At 46.2% G+C, this 16,945-nt stretch overlaps 1 pseudogene; it reads right to left on the bottom strand.

Moving 5' to 3' along the window:
• Positions 1–8,665: 8,665 nt before the first annotated feature.
• On the bottom strand, positions 8,666–8,784 carry LOC145344668 (U2 spliceosomal RNA; annotated as a pseudogene).
• Positions 8,785–16,945: the final 8,161 nt, after the last annotated feature.

Raw genomic sequence — 16,945 nt, 5'->3', positions numbered from 1 at the left:
TCACTTGTTTTATTCTCTTTTATAATTTACTACAATGCAATATTAAAGTGCAGAAGCAGCTCTAGCCCACCTCCAAATCCCGCAGCCTCTGCTTGTGTTCCAGAGCTGGTGGGCCTGTCTCTAAGCCAGCTCCACCCCTGAATGAGAATCCAGCCTGTGGGTGGCCACTTTTTAAAGGGTGGGTTCATGGAAAAGGAATCCTCCTATTTTGGCTGCACTCGACCCCTGAGCGTAAACCTGGGCCTCTGTTTCAGCGATTTTACTTTGGGGTTAACTATTGGCCCAGGACATCGAGGAGACTCCTTATAATAAGTCCCAGGAGGTAGAAATCCCTTCACCAAAATCCATTTATTTACAAGTCAGACAGCAGCACACAGAGTGCTTTCAGTTAGCATCTACACACGGAGTGCCAGAGGAACTGACACGCCTGGTTAACTACAAAGCAAGAAGTTCCCTGATTGGTTCATCAGTTTGGCCCTTAGTCATATTCTAACATAGAATCATAGAATCCATACAGTGCAGAAGGAGGCCATTCAGCCCATCGAGCCTGTACCGACCATAATCTCACCCAGGCCTTATCCCCATAACCCCATGCACTTATCGTAGCTCGTCCCCCTGGTACTAAGGGGCAATTTAGCACGGCCAAATCCACCTAACCCGCATATCTTTGGACTGTGGGAAGAAATCAGGGCGACGGACTGTGGGAGTGATGGAGGTTGAGGGGAGACGTGATACAATTCTACAAGATTATGAGAGGCATGGACAGAGTGGATAGTCAGAAGCTTTTTCCCCAGGGTGGAAGAGTTAATTACTAGGGGGCACAGGTTTAAGGTAAGTGGGGCAAGTTTGAAAAGAGAGTTGTGGGTGCCTGGAACTGGTGGGAGCGGATACGGTAGTGACTTTTATGGAGCGTCTTGACAAGTACATGGATGAGATGGGATAGCGTAGCGGGTTTTAGTTAAGTCGGGCAGCACGGCCAGTGCAGGCTTGGAGGGCCGAAGGGCCTGTTTCTGTGCTGTAATGTTCTTTGTTCAGAGCACCCAGAGGAAACCCGGGCAGACACGGGGAGAATTTGCAAACTCCACACAGCCAAGCCGGGAGTCGAACCCGGGCCCCTGGCGCTGTGAGGTAGCAGTGCAAACCACTGTGCTGCCCTAAAGGCCCACCTCAATTGCCTGATGAAAGCCATTACCCCCCCACAATCCCCCTTTCCTGTTGCCCTTCCTCAAGGGACACTGTGGATCTTTGAGATCAAGCCGAGAATGCTTGAAGGGGCCTCATCATCCTCAAGATCATAGTGTAGCGTTCCCACAGCAGGAGTGTCAGTCTAGATTAGGTGCTCTGTCATTGGAGTGGAACCTGAACTAATTCAGAGGGGAAAGAGATACCCACTGAGCAAGATAGAATGGTTTCAGCTGTAAGCATCCCTCTAACAATGCAATCAGTGCGTTATCAAAACCGACTGGGTCAAAAAAACATTCAGGAAGACAGAAAATAAATATTTTTCCAACAGATGAAAGCAGGAAGGGGAAATGAATGAATGTTTCGCAGTGAGCACACTAGCAAATCAATATTCTCCTCAAAATACTTTGGCTAATTCCAGGATTCACCAACAGAACAGCCTTGTGCGGCAATTATCAAAATCTGCACTGTCAGCTTGGCTTAGATCAAAATATATTTTCATAATTTAGAAGTGATTACTCCAGCTAATTGCCACTCAAACAGCAGGCAGAACAGCAATCTGCTGCCACAGACAATCTGTTAACCGAAAAATGATCTTTCTTGTTTCTCTTCCTTTACTTTACCAATTTAAGCCTCATACCAGAAGCCTGGTCACATGATCCAGGATAACACATGAGATGCGGTATCGAGGGAGTGCCGCTGTGCCAGAGATTCCGTCTTTTGAATCAATTGTGGACACTGGGCGGAATTCTCCGGCCATTCACGCCCCGCCTTCACTGCCAGCGAGGATGAAGAATGTGGCGCTCAGCCAAATCGCCGCTCACTGCAGCGGGACTGGAGAATCGTGGATGCAAATGAGGTTGGAGAATCCCAGCCCATTGTCTCCCCTCTTTAGTGGACGTTAAAGTTTCCATGGCTGCTATTCTATAAACAGGGGACTTTGACACACCAGGGGCTGGATTTTCATGGACTTGGAATGACACTGTGGGGGGGGGGGGGTGGGGAATGTGGGCGGGAGGGTGCGGATTGGGGGTGGGTGTACAAATAGCAGCTGGGACCAGTTTTCCCTGAGAGATTGTGTGGAAGCTTGAATCCAGGACAGAGGAATACTGAAAGGAGAGATTGAAATCCTGGAAGTGGATCCTTGGTCAAGGCACCTGAGAGAAAATGTTGTTTAGCTGAAGATTCCAAGGTGCGTTTCTTTGAGAGTGGAGTTTGGAATTCGTGTGGAAATCTAGAGTTCCACTGAGACCACTTGGCTCAGAGTGACAAGAATCGGGGGGAATTTGATGAGCAATCCACAGTTGTGTTGGGTGGATACCTGGCATTTGGGACACAAACCTACTGGCCATTCATACCCTGCTGCCGCTGAAAAAATACTGGCCATTCACACCCCACTGCCACTGCAAGCAAGGATGGAGAATCTGGTGCTCAGCTAAATCTACATTCACCACAGCGAGACCAGAAAGTTCCGTCGATGTGAATGGCTGGAGAATTCCGCCCATTGTTTCAGAGTGTGGTGTGTCTGACCACATTTCACCAGTTGATTTACAGGAACTGTGTGCTGACCATGAACATTAGAGTATAAGATAGATTTGTAACTTGTGTTAACCTTACGAATCTGTTTATATCTGTGAAGATATAGGTGGGGTGAAGGAGTGCTGTATTATTGTCAATATTTTCCTATTTAATAAATGTTTTCTTCTTTTATTAAAAGTTAAAGCTATGGACCAACTGTTGAAAAATGGGACTAGAAGAATCAGGTGGTGGTTTTTGATGCGATGGGCCGAAGGGCCTTTCCTGAGCTGTAGACCCCTATGAGGAAGGATGATCTTGCTCTCGAGGGAGCGCAGCGAAGGTTTACCAGGCTGATTGTGGGGATGACGGGACTGATGTATGAGGAGAGATTGAATAGGTTAGGATTGTTTTCGCTGGAGTTCAGAAAAAGAGGAGGGGGATCTCATAGAGACTTACAAAATTCTAACAGGATTGGACAGGGTAGATGCAGGGAGGATGTTTCTGATGGCGGGGGAGTCCAGAACCAGGGGGTCACAGTCTGAGGATTTGGGGCAGACCATTCAGGACAGAGATTTCTTCACCCAGGGCGTGGTGAGCCTGTGGAATTCATTACCACAGGAAGTAGTTGATGCCAAAATATTGAATATATTCAAGAGATGGCTGGATATAGCATTGGGGCGAATGGCATCAAAGGTGATGGGGAGAAAGCAGGATTAGACTGTTGAGTTGAATGATCAACCAAAATCGTGATGAATGGTGAAGCAGGCTCGAAGGGCCTAATGGCCTCCTCCTGCTCCTATCTATACGTTTCTATTGGGCAGGTCCTGTGGTTCTTCCAACTCTCAAAACAAACAATGAACGTATTGAGCCAGGGTTCCACTCTGGGACCTGACTGTCCCACAGTAACATCAGCTGGGATCGTAACAATATACAACAGTGTGCTGAGTCAGTCTGATGGTTAGACAGGTAGTCTGTGGATCTGACTGCTAACTGTGACACTCACTGGTCCCTGTTCTGGTTGAGGTAGTTGACTTTTGACCTGCCCCCTCACCCGACCTGAATTAAAAATCACAACACTTTACAATGGTTCAGTGACTAATCAGGGGAGGCAATGGGCTGGTGGTGTTATCGCTGGGCTACTAATCCCAAAGCACAATTAATGTTCTGGGGGCCTGGGTTCGAATCTCACCCCGGCTGATGGTGAAATTTGAATTCCACAATAAAAAAAATCTGGAATTAAGAATGGGACTTAATAGCATTGAGGGTTATAGGTGAGCCTAGTAGGTAGGGATATGATCGGTGCAACTTGTGGGCTGAAGAGCCTGTTTGTGCTGTAGTTTTTCTATGTTCTATGTACTATGTTTATATGTTCTAATCTACTGATGACCATGAAACCATTGTCCATTGTTGGAAAAACCCACCCGGGACTCGGGTTCACATTAAAAGAATATCTAGAATTGAAAGTCTGATGTAAAACATTGTTAATTGTTATAAAAAAAACCCATCTGGCTCACTAATGTCCCTTTAGGGAAGGAAATTTGCCATCCGTAACTCACATATGACTCCCGAGCCACAGCAATGTGGTTGACTCTCAACTGACCCCCAAAGGCAACTGGGGATGGGCAATAAATGTTGGCCCAGCCAGCGGACACCATGTCCCATGAATGAATAATAAAAAAAACAAGAACCTGCCCATTGGGCGCAGCACTCAAGAAGGGACATATCCAAGTGTCACAGTCAGTTATCTGATGATTATATTTCAAGTTGAAATAGTATTCCATTGCATCTCTGATCAATGATATTGTGTTGGGTGATTATCTATGATCAAAGCTGTATGCATCCAATAGTTTAGTACATCCCATAGCTTTTACTTGCCAATGAGAGCACAGCAATGATTAAATATAAATGGAGATATTAGGCACATAAGTGATTATAATCCAATAATGCACCTTACTGTAAAGAGTTATAATAGCAAAGTGATGGAGACATTCCCAGGGGCTTTTTTGTTAACTGGGATAAGCAAATGACATGCCAGCTGAGGGCAAAACCCCTTGCTGTGATGTTTCACATATCAGCATGGCTTTTCTAGGACTGGCACAGTGGCACAGTGGGTTAGCACTGCTACCTCACAGCGCCAGGGTCCCGGGTTCGATCCCTGGCTCGGGTCACTTGTCTGTGTGGAGTTTGCACATTCTCCCCGTGTCTGTGTGGGTTTCCTCCGGGTGCTGTGGTTTCCTCCCACAGTCCAAAGGTGTGCAGGTTAGGTGGATTGCTAAATTTTCCCTTAGTGTTGGTGGATGGGGGGGGGAGGTGGTTGATGTGGAGATTGACTGGCATCGGACTGGGGTAAGCACAGTAAGAAGTTTCACAACACCAGGTTAGAGTCTGACAGGTTTATTTGGAATCACGAGCTTTCAGAGCGCTGCTCCTTCATCAGGTGAGTTGATTCACTGCTGCCTCGAAAGCTCGTGATCCCAAATAAACCTGTTAGATTTAACCTGGTGCTGTGAGACTACTTTTTGTTGCGGGGGGGGGAGGAGGACTAGCAGGGTAAATACGTGGGGCCACAGGGATAGGGCCTGCGTGGGATTGCTGTTGGAGAAGGTTTGATGGGCCAAATGGTCTCCTTCTGCACTGTAGGGATTCTGTGATGTCTGTGTTAGTCCCATGTTAGGAAAGGTGAGGGTGGTATCCACAGAAACACAGTGAATTCTGTACCAAATGAAGGGTGGGTTTTTGCTTGGCTAGGAATAGATTCAAAAGGTAAATGTTAACGAGATCCCGAACTTGGAAACAAAAGACCTCGGCTGGAGTTAAACGGAGAATCCTGCTTTTATCAGCCTGTGTTTACCCTCCCACAACAACAGACAGTGAACCGGAATTCATTACAATCTGGGTGTGGACAGGAAGCCTCCAGACTGTCATAAAAATTCAACAGGGGTTCATTAGTGTCTCATTCAGGACAGACTCAGCCACCTTTACCCAGTCTGGATCTCTATCTGACCCCAGTCTGCCGCTAACACTGTTGACTGTCAGTTTCTGCAGAGCAATCAGTGATGTGCTGGTGATGCCCAGAGCCCAGAGAACAAACTTATTTTTAAAAATACAAACGGTATCTAGGAAAGGGGACAGACTGAGTGGACAAAGAAAAACAGAACTGATTTTAACAATCTGTTGCCGGAAATAGGGAAAAAAGACACAGAAGTGATTATTTTTTAATTGAGAGGCACTCATCCAAAAATAAAACAATGTTCAAACAGAAAATCCAACTCCCTGTCTGGTGAATTCCAATTATTCTCAGACTGAGAAAGTACAGAAAGTGGGATGATTGCTTTTAGACAACAATTAGGACCCAGCGCAGCAGAAAAGAAGCAAATCGATAAGAAATTCAAGGTTTGTGCTCATTAGCTGCACAGAACGCAGAGTGAATAGTTTTTATTTGGTATCCGGTTCATGTGTGGCCATCAATAATTGCCCAGTGCTACATCCTTAAGGAAAAGGTCGGAAAAAACGTGTCATACCCCCACCAAATCCATAAAAATGTAGCTCATCAGTAACACCCCACTGAGAACAGGACTGAATAAATATAGAAACATAGAAGATAGGAGCAGGATGAGGCCATTTGGCCCTTTGAACCTGCTCCATCATTCATCATGATCATGGCTGATCATCCAACTCAACAGCCTAATCCTGCTTTCTCCCCAGAACCTTTGATCCTGTTCGCTTCAAGTGCTATATCTAGTTGCCTCGTGAATACATTCAATGTTTTGGCATCAACTACTTCCTGTAGCAATGAATTCCACAGGCTCACCAGGTGAATAAATGTCTCCTCATCTCCGTCCTAAGTGGTCTATCCCAAATCCTCAGATTGTGACCCCTGGTTCTGGACTCCCCCCACCATCGGGAACATCCTTCCTGCATCTACCCTGTCGAGTCCTGTTCGAATTTTATAAGTCATCTGAACTCCAGCAAAAACAATGCTAACATAGTCAATCTCTCCACATACATCAGTCCCGCCATCCCCGGAATCAGCCTGGTAAACATTCGCTGCACTCCTGTACAGGTTCACGGTGAGAGGGCCGAGGTTTAACTCAGATATCAGAGGGACATTTTTTACACAGAGGGTGGTGGGGGCCTGGAATGCGCTGCCAGGTAGGGTGGTGGAGGCAGGCACGCTGGGATCGTTTAAGACTCATCTGGATAGTCACATGAGCAGACTGGGAATGGAGGGATACAAACAAATGGTCTAGTTGGACCAATGAGCGGCGCAGGCTTGGAGGGTCGAAGGGCCTGTTTCCTGTGCTGGAATGTTCTTTGTTTTTTGCTCCCTTGAAAGCAAGAACATCCTTCCTCAGAAATGGAGACCAAAATTGTACACAATACTTTAGGTGTGGCCTCACCAAGGCCCTGTATAATTGCAACATCCCTGTTCCTGTACTCGAAACCTCTCACAATGAAGGCCAACATACCATTTGCCTTCTTTACCGCCTGCTGCACCTGCACGCTTACCTTCAGCGACTGGTGCACAAGGACACCCAGGTCCCTCTGCACACTCCCCTCTCCCAATTTACAGCCATTCAGGTAGTAACCTGCCTTCTTGTTTTTGCTTCCGAAGTGAATAACCTCACATTTATCCAAATTATACTGCATCTGCCACTGATTAGCCCACTCACCCAATCTGTCCAGATCATGCTGAAGAACCTTTGCATCCTCGTCACAGTTCACCCTCCCACCCAACTTGGTATCATCTGCAAACTTCGAGATGTTACATTTTGTTCCCTCATTCAAATCATGAATATAAATTGTGAATAGCTGGGGTCCCAGCCCCAATCCCTGTGGCACCCCACTAGTTTCTGCTCTCATTGAATTCCCCCATCCCACCCGCCACTGGAATTTTAGCCAGTGGGTTGCGGGAGAATGTGAAACACCATCGACAGTTGGGAGAGAATTTCCGGCTTTTAGACTAACGTGGCTGGAGAATTCTGCCTGATGTGTATATTGGTAGGTCATGCAGAAAACTGAGTTAAACAATCATAAGAACATAAGAACATAAGAAATAGGAGCAGGAGTAGGCCATCTAGCCCCTCGAGCCTGCCCCGCCATTCAATAAGATCATGGCTGATCTGTCGCTGCTCAGTTCCACCTTCCCGCCCTCTCCCCATAACCCTTAATCCCCTCTCTTATCAAAAACCCATCAACCCGCGTCTTAAAAATATTTAGCAAGGCAGCCTCCACCACTTCAACGGGCAGAGAATTCCAGAGATTCACCACCCTTTGAGTGAAGAAGTTCCTCCTCAACTCCGTTCTAAACCGCCCCCCTTTTATCTTGAGGCTGTGCCCCCTAGTCCTACTGTCTTTTTTGAGCGGGAAGAGTCTCTCCACCTCTATCCTATCCATCCCATTCATCATCTTATACGTCTCAATGAGATCTCCCCTCATTCTTCTAAACTCTAACGAGTACAAGCCCAGTTTATTCAGCCTCTCCTCATAGCTCACTAATTGTTTAAATTTGTAATTGTGGTAACATGGCCCCTTAAAGGGGCAGTTGTTCGCTGGTGGCATGACCCACCTGGGATGTATCGGAACGGAGTGTGGAAACCGCGGCCTACGGAACAGTAAGGTGCAGGTCAGACAGGGAAAAAACTCCGAGTGTAGCCCTGGATTCGGAGAGTAGAAACCTGTTGTCAATCTTGACCTTGTATATCGTTTAATAAATCTCAGATGATCGATGGGCTGCTCTCCTCTTTTGAGGGGGCAGAGCTGACCAGTGGTGATTTAAACTGAGGGTCACCACACCTCAGGCAAGGGGCAAGGTTGAGAAGGTGGGACCTTCATGAATAACCTCAGCCGGGACGGGAATTGAACCCACGCTGTTGGTGTCACTCTACATCATGAACCAGCTAACTAACCAACTCCCTGTTATAAAGATCCCCTCACGCTGTGTCTGTGTGATAGCTCCCAGGTCATAATGTATAAAAGATATAAAAATCACAGTACAGCGGAGGTTGGTCCAGAAACAGAATGTACCAGAAGCTGACAGAACCGATACTACACTTGATCATAGCCAAAAGGCCAAGAAGTAACACTGATAGGCAGAGGGATCTGGGTGTACAGATACACAGCTCACTGAAAGTGGCAACGCAGGTGGAGAAGGTAGTCAAGAAGGTATACAGCATGCCAGCCTTCATCAACTGGGGCATTGAGTTTAAAAATTGGCAAGTCATGTTGCAGCTTTATAGAACCTTAGTTAGGCCGCACTTGGAATATAGTGTTCAATTCTGGTCGCCACAGCACCAGAAGGATGTGGAGTTCTTGGAGAGGATACAGAAAAGATTTACCAGGATGTTGCCTGATATGGAGGGCATTAGCTGTGAGGAGAGATTGGAGAAACTTGGTTTGTTCTCACTGGAGCGACGGAGGTTGAGGGGCGACCTGATAGAAGTCTACAAGATTATGAGGGGCACGGACAGACTGGATAGTCAGAAGCTTTATCTCAGGGTGGAAGAGTCAATTATTAGAGGCATAGGTTAAAGGTGCGAGGGGCAAGGTTTAAAGGTGATGTACGAGGCAAGTTTTTTTACACGGAGAATCATAGAACCCTACAGTACAGAAAGAGGCCTTTGGCCTATCAAGTCTGCACTGACCACAATCCCACCCAGGCCCTACCGCCACATCCCTACATGTTTTACTCACTAATCCCTCTAACCTATGCATTTCAAGACACCAAGGGGCAATTTTTTAGCCTGGCCAATCAACCTAACCCGCACATCTTTGGACTGTGGGAGGAAACCGGAGCACCCAGAGGAAACCCACGCAGACACGAGGAGAATGTGCAAACTCCACATAGACACTGACCCAAGCCAGCAATCGAACCCAAGTCCCTGGAGCTGTGAAGCAGCAGTGCTAACCCACTGTGCTACTGTGCCACCCATAGAGGCTGGTGAGTGCCTGGAGCTCGCTGCCAGGGGAGGTGGTGGAAGCAGATACGATGATGAGTTTTAAAGGGCATCTTGACAAATACGTGAATAGGATGTGAATAGAGGGAGATGGTCCCTCTGTTTAGTTTTAGTTCAGTCGGGCATCATGGTTGGTGCAGGCTTGGAGGGCCGAAGGGCCTGTTCCTGTGCTGTAATTTTCTTTGTTTTTTGTTCTGACGGGGATTCCATGAGTCTGGCATCTGTGGAGAGAACCTACAGCTAACGCTTGGAATGTGAAAGTGTGTTGAAAGTTTAACTGGTCAGTTCTCCCCACAGGTACTGACTGACCCCCCAACGCGTCTGCATTATTCTCTTCTCCTGGCTCGGTGTGTGATTCTATTAATTTGTGAGACATGGGCATCGCCAGCTAACCAGGATTTATTGCCCATCCTGAGTCGCCCTTGAGCTCAATGTCTCGTTCGGCCATTTCAATGGTCAGTTAAGAGTCAACCACATTGCTGTGGCTTTGGAGTTACATGAAGGCCAGACCAAGTAAGGATGGCAGATTTCCTTCCCTAAAGGACATTACTGAACCAGATGAGCTTTTCTGACAATCGACAATGGTTTCATGGTCATCAGTAGATTCTTAATTCTAGATATTTTTTATTCAATTCAAATTCCACCATCTGCCGTGGTGGGATTCGAACCAGGGTCACCAGAACATTAATTGAGTTTCTGGAATAATACCACTAGGCCATCACCTCCCCAAATACATCAGGCCTGGTTTATGTGCAGGACAGTCGGAAATATCCAGTATAATTCGGAAATAACCGGTGTTTTTCCTCACCTCAGCCAGAGGTTGTTGAGTTCCACATCGTTCATTCCAAGCCCCATGTTGATGATGGCTTGCTTCAGTTGTTCCGCTGTAATAACACCCTCAGGTTCCAGACAGGATGATGGGAAGTGAGATTCCAGTGAAAATCCACTGAAAAACAATCAAAACAAAGAGGTTGGAGAGAGAGTCATTGAACCGTGGAACGGTGACGGCACAGGAGGAGGCCATTCAGCCCATCGTCTCTATGCCAGCTCTCTGGAAGAGCAGCTCAGCTAATCCCACTCCCTTGTCCTTTCCCCTGTAGCTCTGTATCAACATTCAAATGAAATAGGAGAATAGACCCTCAAACCTGCTCTGCCATTCAATAAGATCATAGCTAATCCAATTATAACCTATCAACCCCCAATACCTTTCACCCCCTTGTCTATCAAGTATCTATCCAGCTCTGCTGTAAAAATGTGCAACTTCTACCAGGAAGAGGGTTCTAGCGACTGATCAGCTTCTAAGAGAAAATATTTCTCCTCATCTCCGTTTTAAATTATTTTTAAAGAGTGACCCCCTAGTTCTATGTTCTGCAAACATCCTTCCACATTCGCCCTGACAACACCCCTCAGGATCTGAAAGGTTTTCATCACATTGACTCTTTTCTTCCAACTCAAGTGGATACAAACCTAACCAGTCCAACCTTTCCTCTTAAGACAACCCTCTCCATTCCTGATGTTCACCCAGTAAACCATCTCTGAACTGCTCCTCAAGCACTCACATCCTTCCTTGGATAAGGAGACCAATGCCATCACTACAGAGAGCAGGTAAAATACATCGCATGGTGTGGGAGTGGCAACTCATATAGGCCGTAGGTAAGAATGGCAGGTTTAAGGGAATCTGGACAAATACATGAATAGGATGGGAATAGAGGGATATGGTCCCCGGAAGGGTAGGGGGTTTCAGTTAATGCAGGCAGCATGGTCAGTGCAGGCTTGGAGGGCCGAAGGGCCTGTTCCTGTGCTGTAATTTTCTTTGTTCTTTGTTTCCATTTTGAAAAGACATTAATGAACCAGTAGGGTTTTTTTATGACAATCCATTAGTCACTTTTTTTGAGTCATGGTGTCATAGACTTTTATAGCACAGAAAGAGACCCTACCACCCATCACATCTGCCAAATAGGGAAGATGGTGTCACTGGACTTGTCATCCAGAGACCCAGGCTAATGCTCTGGGGACATGGGTTCGAATCCCACCATGGCAGACGATGAATTTTGTATTTAATTTTAAAAAACTGGAATTAAATGTCGTAAAAACCTGTCTGGTTCATTAATGTCCTTCAGGGAAGGAAATCTGTTGTCCTCACGTGCCTACACATGGCTCCAGATCCATAGCAATTACTTTTAAATGCCCTCCCAGGTGGTCTTAGCAAATTATCAGTTGGAAAGCAATTAGGGATTGGCAATAAATTCTGGCTTAGCCACCCATGTCCCATGAGTGAATGAGACATTCCTGCAAGTTCCCCTCCAAGCCACACACACACACACAAAATCTTGACTTGGAATTATTTTGCTATTCCATCTCAGTTACTGGGTTAAAATCCTGGAACTCCCTCCCTCACCTACACCATATGGACTGCAATGATTCAAGAAGGCAGTCTTGTATATTTTATGTATCTGGTTCACTGCAGGATGCAAGTTGACACTAGTTCTAAATCCACAATAAATTTATCTACCAGTGCTCAGGAATCACAGCATTTCTATACACATCTCCTCAGCTCTGACTTCTACGGGTCTTTCCGGAAAGTTCTGTTTACTTTAGCATGCAGAGGCGATTCCCAGACATATTCAATCAATCAATTCAGGCACACAATCAATTATTGATCAGTCAACAGGCTAACATAATCAAATACAGATCAATTAAACCATTGAACACTACAGGTGGCTCACTGCCACTTCTTCAAGGGCAATTAGGAACAGGGACCCACTTGTCAGCGACACCCAAACCCCATGAAAAGAAAACAAAAATGAATTCAAGCCTTCCCCCACCATGACAACACATGAGCTGATGTCCTTTGGTTTATAAACTCAGTAATTTAAGTGCTGTGTTTTTATGATAGAAAGGCACCAACTGCTCATAATCAATGGGAAAATCATTGAGGGTTCATTTATTGGGTCTGGACAGAGGGAAACATTTGTACAGAGGCATGGCTGGGATTTTGCACCCACATTTCTTTGGGCACATCTGGCGGTGTGTGTGTAAAATCCCCCACAAGATGTCTGTAATGATAACCTGGGTGGCAGGATCCTATGGTATCATTGTCCACACCGACCCACCCTCTCCTACCCGCCCTGCGATTGACATAACAAAGCTCCCCCCCGCCCCAGAAAAGTCAGAAATCTCATTTAAATCAATTATCATATCATTAAAGAACTTTCCCACCATAAACCACTGCCCCCCACCCCCCTCCCTGCCACATTGGGACCTACCACTTGCTGATGAGATGTCACGCCAGTTTGTAAAAACCAAGTGAAGAGAATCCTGCCAGGGGTGCACAAGTACATACAGCCCCTGGGGGGAAAGGGACATACCTGGGAAACACCCTGGCATTTCATCATAGAATCCCTACAGTGCCAAAGGAGGCCATTTGGCCCATCGAGTCTGTATTGGCCACAATCCCCACCCAGGCCCTATTACCGTAACCCTCATTCACCCTGCTAATCCCCCTGACATTAGAGTCAATTTAGCTTGGCCAATCAACCGAAGCCTCACATCTTTTGGACTGTGGGGTGAAACTGGAGCACCCGAAGGAAACCCACACAGACACGGGGAGAATGTGCAAATTCTACACAGACAGAGACCCAAGGCCAGAATTGAACCCAGATCCCTGGCACTGTGTGGTAGCAGTGCTAATCAATGTGTCACTGTGCCTCCCTGGTACTTCCCCTTGGCACTGCCCCTGGAACCCTAGCATTGCCCCCAGGGGTTATTGCGATGGTGTGGTACCCCAGGAGGGTGGGGGGAAGGCACTCTTAGGGAGCTTGATTTGCGGGATGTTGGGGGGGAGGTGGTTCCCTTTATCCATGAGGCAGGATTTCTCATGTCCATTGGGGGGGAGGGGGGAAGGGGGGGGTGTCGCCCAGTTCGCAGACAGGGGGCAGAGTTCCCTTTATGCTTGGGGAGGGAGAGTCAACTTGTATGTGGTGGGGAGGGCTGGTAATTAGTTTTTATATTGGAGATCAGAGAACCCTTTAAAAACAGTGCCCTGAACTTGGAATTCCCGTGGTGGCCAGTTTTTCCAGCTTCAGCGAGCTGCACACATTCTCACCTCAGCAGCACCCTCTGCAAAAGTGAGAACATTCTGATCATGAATCATAGAATCCCTACAGTGCAGAAGGAGGCCACTCAGCCCAGCGAGTTTGCACCAACCACTATCCCACCCAGGCCCAATCCTCAAAACCTCACATATTTACTCTGACACCAAGGGGCAATTTGGCACGGCTAATCCACCTAACCTACACATCTGTGAATTCTGGGAGGAAACCAGAACAACCGGAGGAAACCCACGCAAACACGGGGAGAACATGCAAACTCCACACAGACGTTCACCTAAGGCTGAAATCAAACTCGAGGCAGCAGCGCTAACCACTGCGCCATCGGGCCACCCAAAGAAGGTTACAGACATCAGAGCTGTGCGTGTGTGCTCTGCTGAAAAACAAAAGTGAAACTAAAACTGGTTTGCATGACACACTTCCTTTCTAGTGATGCCATACTATAATCCTTTAATAGCATCTTACAACATTATTGTGCATTGCTTTCTGATGTTACGTTCTTGATACTCGTTGGTTTATTTTTAACATGACTACATGGGAAATTTGAATAAAATGCATACTTATAAAATAAACCTAGTAGGTGTTGACTGCCAAGTTTGCTTTCTCAAATAACACTCTGGCCAGAACTCTACCACCTTGCTGCCCTGAGTCGGAGCAGGTGAGGGTCCGACAACAGAAATCTCTGTTGACCTTGCCAGAGTAAGGCTGTAAAACCCCGCCCAAAATAAGGTTTTTTTTAAGGACAAAGAATGCTTTGCAACAGATGACTACAGAAAAATAAATTACTTTCAAAGAAGAATTGGACGGCTATTTGAAAGGAGCACTTTTAGAAGGAAGTGAGGAAAGGAGAGATGGGAAAGAGAATGAGCTTTAGTTGAAGAGATAGAACAGGAGCAATGGGGCAAATGGCCTCCTTTTATGCTATAATTTCTAAGATTATATAAGCAAAGTGCATATATCGATCTATCAGCCATCTCCTGACCCTGAGAGTCCTGTCTGCTGAATGTTCTGAAAAACAATGCTGTGTAATTCTTAATGTCAGTATCGATTTTATTATTCTCTTATACATAAACCTCAGAAAATTAAACTTCAAAGGATGGATTTGTAGAATCCTATCGGTTCGTTTGTTTCTGCTCTGAATCACAAGTCAGCATTTCCTTTCAGCCAAGAAACGTGCATATTACTCACAGCACAGTGGTTAGCACTGCTGCCTCACAGCTCCAGGGACCCAGGGCAGCACGATGGCACAGTGGTTAGCATTGCTGCCTCACAGCGCCAGGGACCCAGGGCAGCACGATGGCACAGTGGTTAGCATTGCTGCCTCACAGTGCCAGGGACCCAGGTTCAATTCTGGCCTTGGGTCACCATCAGTCAGTGCAGAGCCTTCATGTTCTCCCCGTGTCCGTGCGGGTTTCCTCCGGATACCCTGGTCTCCTCCCACAGTCCAAAGATGTGCAGTTTAGGTGGATTAGCCGTGTTAAATTACCCCTTACTGACAAAGATGTGCACTGGCCATACTAAATTGCTAAGGGATGGCGTGGTGGCACAGCGGTTAGCACTGCTGCCTCACAATGCCAGGGACACAGGTTCTATTACTGGCTCGGGTCACGGTTTGTGCAGAGTCTGCACGTTCTTCCCATGTCTGTGTGGGTTTCCTCCAGGTGCTTAGGTTTCCTCCCACCGTACAAAGTGTGTGAGTTAGTTGAATTGGCCATGCTAAATTGCCCATTAGTGTCAGGGATAGTAGCTAGAGCAAATTATGGGGATAGGGCCTGGGTGGGATTGTGGTCAGTGCAGACTCGATGGGCTAAATGGCTTCCTTCTTCACTGAAGAGATTCTATGATTCTATTATAGTTAGGGGAATTAGTGGGGTACATACATGGGATTGTGGGGATAGGGTCTGCTTTGTCAAGGTGTCAGTACAGACTCAATGGGCCGAATGGCCTTCTTCTGCACAGTAGGGATTCTATATTGATATTGCAAAAAGTTATAATTGAAATTTAAATGAACACTTAAGACAACAGGAATATAGTCATCATCTCCGCAAAAGGTGCAAGATTTTGCTAGCTTTAGAAGTTGCTAGCTGATTGTATCAACGGGCAAAGACAGAAATTGGATTTTTATGGTACTATTTACAGCTTCAGGGCTTTGCAGGGCTAATGAACATCTTTTGGGTGCATTGTCAGTGTTGTACTGTAAGCAGCCAATTTACACACAGCTAATTCCCACAAACAGCACTGACAGGATCACCTGCTTTAACAATATTGGTTGAGGGATGAATGTTGGCCGGGTAATCAGTGAGATCCTCTCTGCTCTGCTTCATGTTAGAGGATCTTCGGTATCTGCCTGATCACTTATCACACTGCTGTCTGCGGCATTATGTACTGCTCTGTTTCCTACATTACAACAGTGATGATGCTCCATAAGTAACTCATTGGCTGTGAAGTGCTTTTGCAATTTCCTGAGGTTGTAACAAGTGCTATAGGAATGCAAATCTTTTTTTTTACATCTCAAATATTTGACGCAAGATGAGCAATTCCCACCAGATATCACACTATGTTAACAAATTGGCCGTGCTAAATTCTCCCTCAGTGAACCCGAACAGGCACCGGACTGTGGCAACTAGGGGATTTTCACAGTAACTTCATTGCAGCGTTAATGTAAACCAACTTGTGCCGCTAATAAATAAATAGGTTTCAAAAATTAAATCACTTAATAAATCAAATATTACTGACTCTCTCTGCACCACGCACCTTTCATGTACCTTCTGTTTAAGTAAAGTCAGATGATTTTCAGTACTTTCTTCAACTTTACTTGATTTTTGCAGGAGAAAGCAACTTCTGCGATATTTGGCTGAAATCTCTTGCAATTGCTTTGGTTGGACATTTGTTATCCACTCTGCCTTCCCAGCCTGTGCAACAAAACTTCAAATTATTAATCACGACTTGTACCAAAATAAAAAATGCTGGAAAACCTCAGCAAGTCTGGCAGCGTCGGTGGAGAGAGAATAGAGCCAACGTTTTGAGTCTAGATGACCCTTTTGTCAGAGCTGTTTCAGATTCCAGCATCCGCAGTATTTTGTGTTAATCGTGCCCATGCCCTAGCTGAAGGTAAGATCCCATTGTCCCAAATTACTGACATGAGGGTTAAAGGAGCGACCAAGACCACAGCTGAACTGG

Source organism: Carcharhinus amblyrhynchos, chromosome 6, assembly GCF_965287045.1.
Source record: "Carcharhinus amblyrhynchos chromosome 6, sCarAmb.v2.hapA, whole genome shotgun sequence".
Classification (NCBI taxonomy): domain Eukaryota; kingdom Metazoa; phylum Chordata; class Chondrichthyes; order Carcharhiniformes; family Carcharhinidae; genus Carcharhinus; species Carcharhinus amblyrhynchos.
Note: the sequence above shows the minus strand (reverse complement) of the source record. Positions and strands in the feature narration are given on the sequence as shown.